Source organism: Mytilus galloprovincialis, chromosome 3 (genome assembly GCF_965363235.1).
Source record: "Mytilus galloprovincialis chromosome 3, xbMytGall1.hap1.1, whole genome shotgun sequence".
In the NCBI taxonomy this organism is placed as follows: domain Eukaryota; kingdom Metazoa; phylum Mollusca; class Bivalvia; order Mytilida; family Mytilidae; genus Mytilus; species Mytilus galloprovincialis.
This window is the reverse complement of record NC_134840.1, coordinates 78,949,586-78,961,625: the sequence shown is the minus strand read 5'-3', so window position 1 is coordinate 78,961,625 and position 12,040 is coordinate 78,949,586.

Sequence of the window (12,040 nt, the reverse complement as noted above, 5' to 3'; positions counted from 1 at the left end):
ATAATAGAACACTTTCATATCAACCAGGGGTTCAATAAGGGATAAACCTAAGATTGACATTTGTGTTACGATTTAAAAATAAAAATATGTATTTAGTAATTTAAGTTGCAGTATGAAAACAATATTTAGTCAATGTAAAAATAAACTTTTTTGTAAACTAATATTGTATATACAACATTTAATATGTTTATAAATTATCCTAAAAGCCTCATCATGTGTTATGAGTTTGATTCAATTGTGCGGTCAAATGTGAGATTAAAAGAAGTACGAAGATGACACATTAGAAATGGATTAAAACATACATCAATCAGGAATACTAAACACCCACATAGTCTTTTATGATAAATCTTTGAATAAAGAATTATAAGTTTTTCATGAATATAATATAAAACACTTCAAAGGTATGCAGTGATACACAAGATTGAACAGCACTTACAAAAACTTGTAGGTTTATAGTTCACGTTGAATCGAAATATAGTATAACGTTATGCATGTACCTTTAATGTACAATGAAATCATCAGAACAAGTACAAATGTGACCTAGACATAGTAATAAGCAATCTTGTATGGTACCTGGAGCTTTATTGTAATGCAAGTGAAAGTGTAGAACAAGGAATCACCATTTTCTACATAAAGAAATGCGCCTTTACCAAGTCAGGAACATGACAGATGTGCTTGAGCTTTTAATTTTTTCATTTGATAAGGGTCTCTCCGTTTTGAATAAGCCATATTTCTTATGTATAAAACAAATATAATACGGAAAAAACAAAGCTATGTGACAAAATAACGGTTAAGATTTGAAAATAACCTTAACATTCTGTATCTAGACACCTAAAGATTAGAAAAATAACATCTACATGTTTTATTTAGACCCAGTAAAATTTGTTGCAACAGTATCTCAGATGATGACGAACCACATTCCACAGTAGCTAACATTTAATGCGACTTTCATACAAATAAGAGGTTTAGCGTCATCATACAAATGAGAGGTTTAGCGTTATCATACAAATGAGAGGTTTATCGTTATCATACAAGGTTCAATTCACCATGTTCTACATCGAAAATGCTTGTACCAAGTCAGAATTATAACAGTTCTTGTCCATTCGATTGATGTGTTTTATCATTTGATTTTGCCATTTGATTAGGGACTTTTCGTTTTGAATTTTTCTCGAAGTATTTTTGTGATTTTACTTTTTTCTATGATACAAGGTATCGAAACCGTACATCCAGCGAACAGCAAAGCTATATGTTACGGTAATAGTCTTCACATAAAACAAATATGTCGGGTCATAATCTTTTCATAGTTTACAATTAATGTTATACATACTGATACCAGTTACATATTAGTATTAAAACCTTGGCTTCCTTTATGATTATGACTATATTTATCTTTTCTTTAATCTTGTCGAATTTCAAATAAATCATGGTTCAATGTAAAAAGAAAGGAAAAGACACGGCAATCATGAATTGCAGTAAACAAAAAGTCGATTAAATAAAAATAATTTTACCATAAAAAAATCAAAAAAGTACTTTTGAATGAATGTCGAATATCACAAAGCGTTTTATTGGTTTCTAATGGAAACCAATATCGCTTATTGCCTCTTGTCATAACTCTCTTTTTGTATCTGAAGTAGCTTTAATGCTCTGCAAAAGTACAGAGGTATCCGAGGAATTTCATAATTAAAAGGTCAACAGTTTTACTAAATAACTTCATGAAGTACACAGTTTTAATAATTGCTGTACAGCATTGTACAGGGTGTGTGTACTTTTATTTTGAGCTTAGGACAGATCAGACATTTAAAAAAAATGTCCTAAAAATTGTTGAAACCCATAACAATTACTCTATACGATTAAATGCCGATAAAATATCAAGGGAAATAAAAAAATCGTAATAAAAGAAAAACAGACGATATCATTGCCAAATGGGGAAAACAACGACAAACATACAACTACACGAAAACAGGCAAACTAGGAGAACATAACACAATACACACACAAAAAGGGCAAACAAACCCCGGATGGCGCACGTATATGCCTCGGAAGGGTCAACAGTTCATGCTCTACTATCATCGCACTTGTGCATCTTCTTGCCAAGCAACATTATGATGCTACATCGCGTGTGATGGTAAGAGCTATGCATATATCATATATAGATATATCAAAAGTAAAGGTCACAGCAAATAGCGTTGTAGTACTTGTTACGATGAACCTAGTATAAAAATATTTGATACTGCAACTAATTGTCTTCATCTCCTAAATGTAGTAACACAGCTATATTTTGTGCAGTGTCTATTTCATTATACAACTCTTTCTCTACAATCAGGGGTTCAATAAGGGATGAACATAAGTTAAAAATTTGTGTTACGATTTAAAAAAAGTTTTTATTTATTAATTTAAGTAGCAGTATGAAAACAATATTTGGTCAATGTAAAAATAAATAAACTTATTTGTAAAATGATGTTGTATATATAACAGTTAACATTTAATTTGTTTGGAATTTATCCGAAAAGCCTCATCATGTGTTATGATTTTGATTGAATTGTGCGGTCAAATGTGAGATGAAAAGAAGTATACAAAGATGAAAAAATAGAAACAGATTAAAGCATATATCAAAAAGGAATATTAAACACCCACACAGTCTTTTATGATAAATCATTGAATAAAGAATTATAAGTTTTTCATGAATGAAATACAAAACAATATAAAAGTATGCGGTGATACACATGCTTGAACAACACTTACAAAAACTTGTAGGTTTATAGTTCACGTTGAATCGAAATATAGTAGAACGTTATGCATGTACCTTTATTGTACAATGAACTCATCAGATGAAGTACATATGTGACATAAACTTAGTAATAAACAATCTTGTATGGTACCTGGTCTTTTATTGTAATGCAAGTGAAAGGTGTGAACCCAGGATTCAATCCACCATTTTCTACATAACAAAATGCCTTTACCAAGTCAGGAACATGACAGATGTGTTTGAGCTTTGATATGTCATTTGATAAGGGTCTTTCCGTTTTAAATTTGAATTTTGAATGTATAAAACAAATAGAATCCGGAAAAAACAAATATATAATTATGCGACAAAATAATTGTTAAGATTTGAAAATAACCTCAACATGTTGTATCTAGACACCGACATATAAGAAAAATAACCTCAACATGTTGTATCTAGACGCAGTAAGATTCGAAAATTAACCACAACCTGTTTTATAAAAACGCAGTAATATTTGAAAATAACCTCAACATGTCACAGTGCAACTAGACGCAAAAAAGATTTGAAAAAAAAAACCCTCAACGTATTGTTTCTAGACGCAGAAAGATTTTAAAATTACCCTCACCATGTTGTATCTAGACGCAGTAAGATTTTAAATAACTTTAACACGTGTAATTTAGACGTAGTAAGATTTAAAAGTACTCTCAACCTGTTGTATCTAGACGCTGTTAGATTTGAAAATCACATCTATATATTGTAACTAGACGCAGTAACATTTAAAAATAACTTTAACATGTTTTTTCTAGACGCAATAAGATTTGAAAATACTCTCAACATGTTAGAAAATTAACTTCAACATGGTTTTTCTTAACGCAGTAATATTTTAAAATTACCCTTATCATGTTGTTTCCAGATGCAGTGATAATTGAAATAAACCTCAAAATGTTTATCTAGACGCAGTAAGATTTGAAAATCAACCTCAACATGGTGTTTCTAAACACGACTAGATATTAAAATAACCATTATCAAGTTGTATCTAGACAATTGAATTGAAAGAAACCTCAAAATGCTTTATCTAGACGCAGTAAGATTTGAAAATACTCTCAACATGTTGTATCAAGACGCTGTTAGATTTGAAAATCACATATATATATTGTAACTAGACGCAGTAACATTTAAAAATAACTTTAACATGTTTTATCTAGACGCAATAAGATTTGAAAATACTCTCAACATGTTGTATCTAGACGCAGCAACATAGATAGAAAATTAACTTCAACATGGTTTTTCTTAACGCAGTAAGATTTTAAAATTACCCTTATCATATTGTTTCTAGATGCAGTGATAATTGAAATAAACCTCAAAATGTTTTATCTAAATGCAGTAAGATTTGAAAATCAACCTCAACATGGTGTTTCTAAACGTGATTAGATATTAAAATAACCATTATCAAGTTTTATCTAGACATTGAATTGAAAGTAACCTCAAAATGCTTTATCAAGATGCAGTAAGATTTGAAAATCAACCTCAACATGGTGTGTCTAAACGCAGTAAGATTAAAAAAAAAAACACCTCATCATGGTGTTTCTAGACGCAGTGGTAACTGAAAAGTACTATCAGCATGTTTTATCTAGACTCTGAAAGATTTGACAATTAACCTAGACATGTTTTATCTAGACGCAGTAAGATTTAAAAATAGTACCGCCAACATGTATCAAGACACAGTAAGATTTCAAAATACTCTCAAGACAACATATATCTAGACGCAGTAAGATTTCAAAATAACTTTAACATGTTGTATCTAAACGCAGTAAGATTTGATAAATCAAACTCAACCATGTCAAAAGGTTGATCACTCTTAAATATGTTCCGAGACGCAATAAGACTTGAAAATAGATTTGACATGTTGTATCTCAACGCAGTACGACTTGACTCAACAGATTATATCTAGATGAAGTTATCTTTGATAAATAACAATTTAAAGTCAATCACAAATTAACCTTTACACGTCGTTAGGTTCAAGTAAAATTGGTTGTCCTTTTATTATCCAACAATAATTAACAATTTATTGTGATATTGGTCAACATAATAAGTGTTAAAATTATGTGCAGTCTTGTATGATAATTTGATAATCATGTGTTCATATTGTCGATAAAATTAGCTGTACATAGGTCCATGGTAATTCGATAATTATAAGTGATTTTCTCCACGTCGCAAATAAATTTATTCTAATCTATATATATATATAATTGATAAGATTGACAAGCGACATGATAAAAAAACAGAGATGACAACCATTTCTACAGTTATAAAGAAGATTAGTCGTGCTCTTAAAAAACTTACTTACACGTCTGAGAACAATATGTTCAGGTTTTTGGATTAAAACAGAAAAAAAAAAATAGTACAGCGATTCATAAAAACAGTGATAATAGGGAATACATTTTGTAATAGAAAAAAAAAACCACTTAAGATTTTGTTTGAAATCTGAAACAATAAACATATTCTAAAAATGTGACTTTTCCTCTTTATTAAAAAAGTTTTTTTTTAATTTTTAATAGAAAAGCAATGAAACAATCATGTACACGTATTACTGCTATGTTATTTTCATATAGTCATTATAGAGTAGCGTCATATTCAATATACCTGTCGACGGATCCGTATTTGTAGTGTATCACCCGTAAATTTACTACAAAAAAATGAACGCAACAATTTATGATTTATAAAAATCATGAAAAATACCCGTTTTTTGTTAGTTCAAGGAAAATGATGTTAAAAATTTCTCCTGGTATCAATGCGAATCTCAATTCCCGTGAAATTCACATAATCATTTTCACGTGAGTTGTATGTATAAACTCGTTAGAGGGTGATCTCGCGTGCAATTTTCCATATAAATTTCAGGTGAGATTCAAATGAAATTCACATGAAAAACATTCTGCCTGTGTATAGGGAAAACAGTTTTGTATTTTAACTAAATGATAGTTTTATTAATTTCCATTTTGAAACAAGTTGATTTTTTTTAATTTTAACTCAAATAAATGCTTAAACAATTTAAAATCAAATAACGTATCGAAAATAAAACATGCCTCCTCTCTTGTAACAACCTGGAAATCTACCAAACTTGGACAGAAGCTTGTTTACGATCAAACGTTAGTTTCTAGAGGGAGGGAAATTTTGTAAATATGTGTTTCCTATTTTTCGGAATATTTCTTATAAATTGACTTAGTTTTTCTTCCAGTTTACATTACATAGTCTGCAGTTGAACTTTTTAAAACATTTATTAGATTCATAACCCATCCTAAATTTTTACCAAATTTGGACATAAGCTACTATCTAGAGGAATTTGTTTAATAAGTATCTCCCCATTTAAGTTGAGCCTGCAACTAACAACATAAGTACGCGAGACATTGGGTTCCAAGGACCCTTTTGATTTTTTTTTATATGAGCGCTCTTTACAGCTTATATTACATTAGAGTTCGTTAAAACAAACGAATATTTCTTTTCCTCTAACTTTTCGTTGAATTTGTATAACCTACGATGAAAATTAAACTTTATTAATTACTTATTTCATCAAAATCATCAGGATTATGACAATTTCATCCTAAATATCATAAAAGTCCTACTACAATATCTTTTCAAAACTCCCAAAGGAACTCTAAATTCGTTTATTGATGTTCTCCGTTTAACAGCTATTTTGATGTTCTCCGTCTAACAGCTATTGTATCCTACCTGATCAATATACTCAAATCCTGGATGTTCCTTATTAAACCATATATTTGGATCGTCTTCTCTTGATGTTGTGAATACTATCCTATTAGTAAATTCTCCATCTCTATAATCTAATCTTCTAAAACCAAGCACCGAATGAAAGAAATATACACTAAGAAGCGAAATATATGTTTTCATTTTTTTTTAATTCAAAAGGCTAGTGTTGAAATAAATCAAATATTTTTTTCGGAATATGACTTGTCAAGTTAATAATATGAATATAATCGTGTTATTGACCCAAAGATTTTAATATCTTATCAATATTTCAATATATCTATCTATACATGTATATAGATATATTATTGATACACTTCAGAAACTTTTTACGGTGTCATTGGCTAGGTGAATTTGTAAACTTTTTTTGATACCCATAGATGTGTATGATGTATCTACATGAAGTTCAATCAATAAAGCACATTTATAATTTGATGTAATTTCAAAACGTAAATTAACAAAATACTGAACTTGCAGAAAAATTCAAAACGGAAAATCAATAATCAGATGGCAAAATTGAAAGCTCAAACACATCAAACTAAAGGCAAAACAGCTATCATATTCCTTACTTGATATAGGCATTTTCTTATGTACAAAATTGCGGATATAACCTGGTGTTATAGATAGATCATCCACCCATGTGAGAGTCGAATAAAATTCCATCATATTGATACCAATGTGTAAACAAAACAAACATACAGGATAGGTTAAAAAGTCATAAGTACGCTTCTTTTTTCGCCTTTTTGTTTATGACATATTCATTGCACTAGAAGATGCTATTTTCTGTTTATGGTGTTGCTATATGGCAATACATGTACGTGAAAATACAGCCAAATAAAAATACGAACGGCAATACATTATTGTATATCAATGAGTAGGTTAAATTATGTTATCGTCTTATAAGAAGCTGCGAGTTTTCAGACTTAAGGATGGCAGAATTTTATATAAGCACTGCCATGTTGATTCATTTAGTCCTTCTTTCAGTAGTTGCGAGTGTCAGGAAGGCAAGATTTCGAATGAGCAGGTTAACAATTTGGTTTTTTTTAATATACGTAGCTGCTTGAGGTATGAGTGTTTGACGGCGATATTTCAAATGAGCAGGTTAACAATGTTGGTCTTTTTCAATATACGTACAATGTAGCTGCTAGGGTCATGAGTGTTTTTGACGGCGATATTTCAAATGAGCAGGTTAACAATTTTGGCCTTTTTTCAATATACGTAGATGCGAGAGTTATGAGTGTTTAACGGCAATATTTCAAATAAGCAGGTTAAGAACTTTGGTCTTTTTTTTTCAATATACGTAGCTGCGAGAGTTATGAGTGTTTGACGGCGATATTTCAAATGAGCAGGTTAACAATTTTGGTTTTTTTCAATATACATAGCTGACATTGTTATGAGTGTTTGACGGCGATATTTTAAATTACCAGGTTCCGTGCTGTCAAATTGTCTTTTTTGTAGGAGCTGTGACTGCGCAAAACAGCTATCATATTCCTTACTTGATATAGGCATTTTCTTATGTACAAAATTGCGGATATAACCTAGTGTTATAGATAGATCATCCACCCATGTGAGAGTCGAATAAAATTCCATCATATTGATACCAATGTGTAAACAAAACAAACATACAGGATAGGTTAAAAAGTCATAAGTACGCTTCTTTTTTCGCCTTTTTGTTTATGACATATTCATTGCACTAGAAGATGTTATTTTCTGTTTATGGTGTTGCTATATGGCAATACATGTACGTGAAAATACAGCCAAATAAAAATACGAACGGCAATACATTATTGTATATCAATGAGTAGGTTAAATTATGTTATCGTCTTATAAGAAGCTGCGAGTTTTCAGACTTAAGGATGGCAGAATTTTATATAAGCACTGCCATGTTGATTCATTTAGTCCTTCTTTCAGTAGTTGCGAGTGTCAGGAAGGCAAGATTTCGAATGAGCAGGTTAACAATTTGGTTTTTTTTAATATACGTAGCTGCTTGAGGTATGAGTGTTTGACGGCGATATTTCAAATGAGCAGGTTAACAATGTTGGTCTTTTTCAATATACGTACAATGTAGCTGCTAGGGTCATGAGTGTTTTTGACGGCGATATTTCAAATGAGCAGGTTAACAATTTTGGCCTTTTTTCAATATACGTAGATGCGAGAGTTATGAGTGTTTAACGGCAATATTTCAAATAAGCAGGTTAAGAACTTTGGTCTTTTTTTTTCAATATACGTAGCTGCGAGAGTTATGAGTGTTTGACGGCGATATTTCAAATGAGCAGGTTAACAATTTTGGTTTTTTTCAATATACATAGCTGACATTGTTATGAGTGTTTGACGGCGATATTTTAAATTACCAGGTTCCGTGCTGTCAAATTGTCTTTTTTGTAGGAGCTGTGACTGCGCAAAACAGCTATCATATTCCTTACTTGATATAGGCATTTTTTTATGTACAAAATTGCGGATATAACCTGGTGTTATAGATAGATCATCCACCCATGTGAGAGTCGAATAAAATTCCATCATATTGATACCAATGTGTAAACAAAACAAACATACAGGATAGGTTAAAAAGTCATAAGTACGCTTCTTTTTTCGCCTTTTTGTTTATGACATATTCATTGCACTAGAAGATGTTATTTTCTGTTTATGGTGTTGCTATATGGCAATACATGTACGTGAAAATACAGCCAAATAAAAATACGAACGGCAATACATTATTGTATATCAATGAGTAGGTTAAATTATGTTATCGTCTTATAAGAAGCTGCGAGTTTTCAGACTTAAGGATGGCAGAATTTTATATAAGCACTGCCATGTTGATTCATTTAGTCCTTCTTTCAGTAGTTGCGAGTGTCAGGAAGGCAAGATTTCGAATGAGCAGGTTAACAATTTGGTTTTTTTTAATATACGTAGCTGCTTGAGGTATGAGTGTTTGACGGCGATATTTCAAATGAGCAGGTTAACAATTTTGGCCTTTTTTCAATATACGTAGATGCGAGAGTTATGAGTGTTTAACGGCAATATTTCAAATAAGCAGGTTAAGAACTTTGGTCTTTTTTTTTTCAATATACGTAGCTGCGAGAGTTATGAGTGTTTGACGGCGATATTTCAAATGAGCAGGTTAACAATTTTGGCCTTTTTTCAATATACGTAGATGCGAGAGTTATGAGTGTTTAACGGCAATATTTCAAATAAGCAGGTTAAGAACTTTGGTCTTTTTTTTCAATATACGTAGCTGCGAGAGTTATGAGTGTTTGACGGCGATATTTCAAATGAGCAGGTTAACAATTTTGGTTTTTTTCAATATACATAGCTGACATTGTTATGAGTGTTTGACGGCGATATTTTAAATTAGCAGGTTCCGTGCTGTCAAATTGTCTTTTTTGAAGGAGCTGTGACTGCGCAACTGTCCGATGGTAGAACAGCAATATTTCAAATAAACGGGATAAGTACTTTAGTCTATTTTCAGTACCGGTGAATGATCAGACTGTGGGTCGCAATTTTGCAAATGAACATGTTCAGACTTTAATCTATTTTTCAGAAGTTGCGAGTGTTCAGAGTGTAAGAAGACAAGATTTCAAATGACAGGTTAAGTACTTTGTTCTTTTGTCAGTCACTGCGAGTGTTTAGAGTGTAAGACGACAAGATGTCAAATGACAGGTTAAGTACTTTTTTTCTTTATTCAGTAACTGCGAGTGTTTAGGGTGTAAGAAGGCAAGATGTCAAATGAATCAAATTTCAGTAACAGTGAGAGTTCAGAGTTAAGAACGGCAATATTCTGAATATGAGCAGGTTAAAAAAAAATTGCCCTTTTCAATAGCTACGGGAGTCTAAGTGTAGGACGGCTATTTTCAAATCAGCAGGTTAAATCAAGATTTATTCCGAACGGACGGATTTTCTACATGTTCTACAATAAATTGATACCAGGATTTGATATCTTAACTTAAGTGACTTTTGCATATCCATCTGTTATTCAATAGGAGTGTTTTCTCGTATCGAAATTAAATAGTGTATGTTTACTTCAAAATTGAAACATACCTTATAGCGGGTTATTTTTCGCGGGTGTACAATTTTGCATTGTTCATTGATAAGAGTTGTACACAATATTTTGATTTTTGCGCTGGCAAATTCTTATCGAGTTTTGTTCTTTTTATCATTTTCAGACATTATTGCAAACGTGACTTCACAGATCCGAATAAGTTTTAGTAAAATATATGTTCAATTAGTTAAAAATGAGCAAATGGCAAAAATGACTTTCTGATATAATCAAATTTGTTTTAAAAGTAACTATTTATAATTTATCTGATTTGTTCTCTTCTTCTTTTTTAAAGTCGCTTTCAATTATCATATTCACATAATTACTGACAAAAGTTATAAAAATGTAATAGTTGGTGATAAATTATTCACTAACCGTAAGAATTATCTATATTATTTTTAATTGTATTTGTAAATTTCCGCCCCGCGGTTCCTCTCTATGAAGTGTTTCGATTTTAGAATTTAAAAAAAATCCCCCATAGACAGAATGGAATGAAAGTCGCGTTTAACATTTATTTGACTTAATTTTAAATGTTACTTTGATACAAGTTATATGTCTCCTTGACACAGAAATGTGGATATTTTAAATACAAATAAGAGGAGAAAACTGTTATAAGGAGTACGACTTCCAATGTTTTACAAACTAATTTAAACCCGTTAAATACTTGAAACTCTGTAACTGATTTCGTAAATAAATGTGTATATATTTATATAATTCATTGATTTTTTCGATATTCTGTTATTTTTTTCTTCTTCTGAATGTCGCTAATAGTAAAAACTGTCGGCTTCTAAAGTTGAACAAAAATGATGCGTTCCTGAACGTAATTGCTATATAAAATTACTACACTAGTTCTTTTTATTTTTTTCCTGGTCAAGTGCGGCTGCTAAAATAAAAGGGTATGCGACCTGACCTAATTGGTTATTTATTTGTCAGGAAATAATTGAATAAAGTTATTTGTTATCGCTAAAAAAAAAGAAGTAAAAACTGTCGGCATTTTAAGTTGTTTAACAAAAATGATGCGTTCTTTAGTGTAATTGCGATACAAAATTACTACACTACTTTAGTTCTTTTTACTACATATGCTGTTTATAGCTCTGGGTTGGAATAAATATAAGGTTCTTTAGAAATTTATTATAATTAACAGTATAGAAAATATATTGTGAATTCTACTTCAAGAATTCATATCCTTACATGTGGGCGCAGGTTTACAGAAATGGAAAGAGAGCATGTTTATGACATACAAATCTAGCTGAGTTACCAAAAAGATGCTCGTGCCTAAAGATTACTAGGACTAATGATTTTTAAATCACCTAATAACCTTACAAAATTATCTACGTGTTTAATCTTTTTCATCGTGAATTCAAAATTGTATGGAGTATACAGATATCCGCCAAGATGTATCAAAGTGTAGTAAAGAGGTGTGTTAATTTATTTGGATATGAGAGAAATATTATAAAAATGCCTTTTGAAATTAAGCCTACATAAAAATTTGGAATGATTTGCATTACGATGCACTTACAATGTCC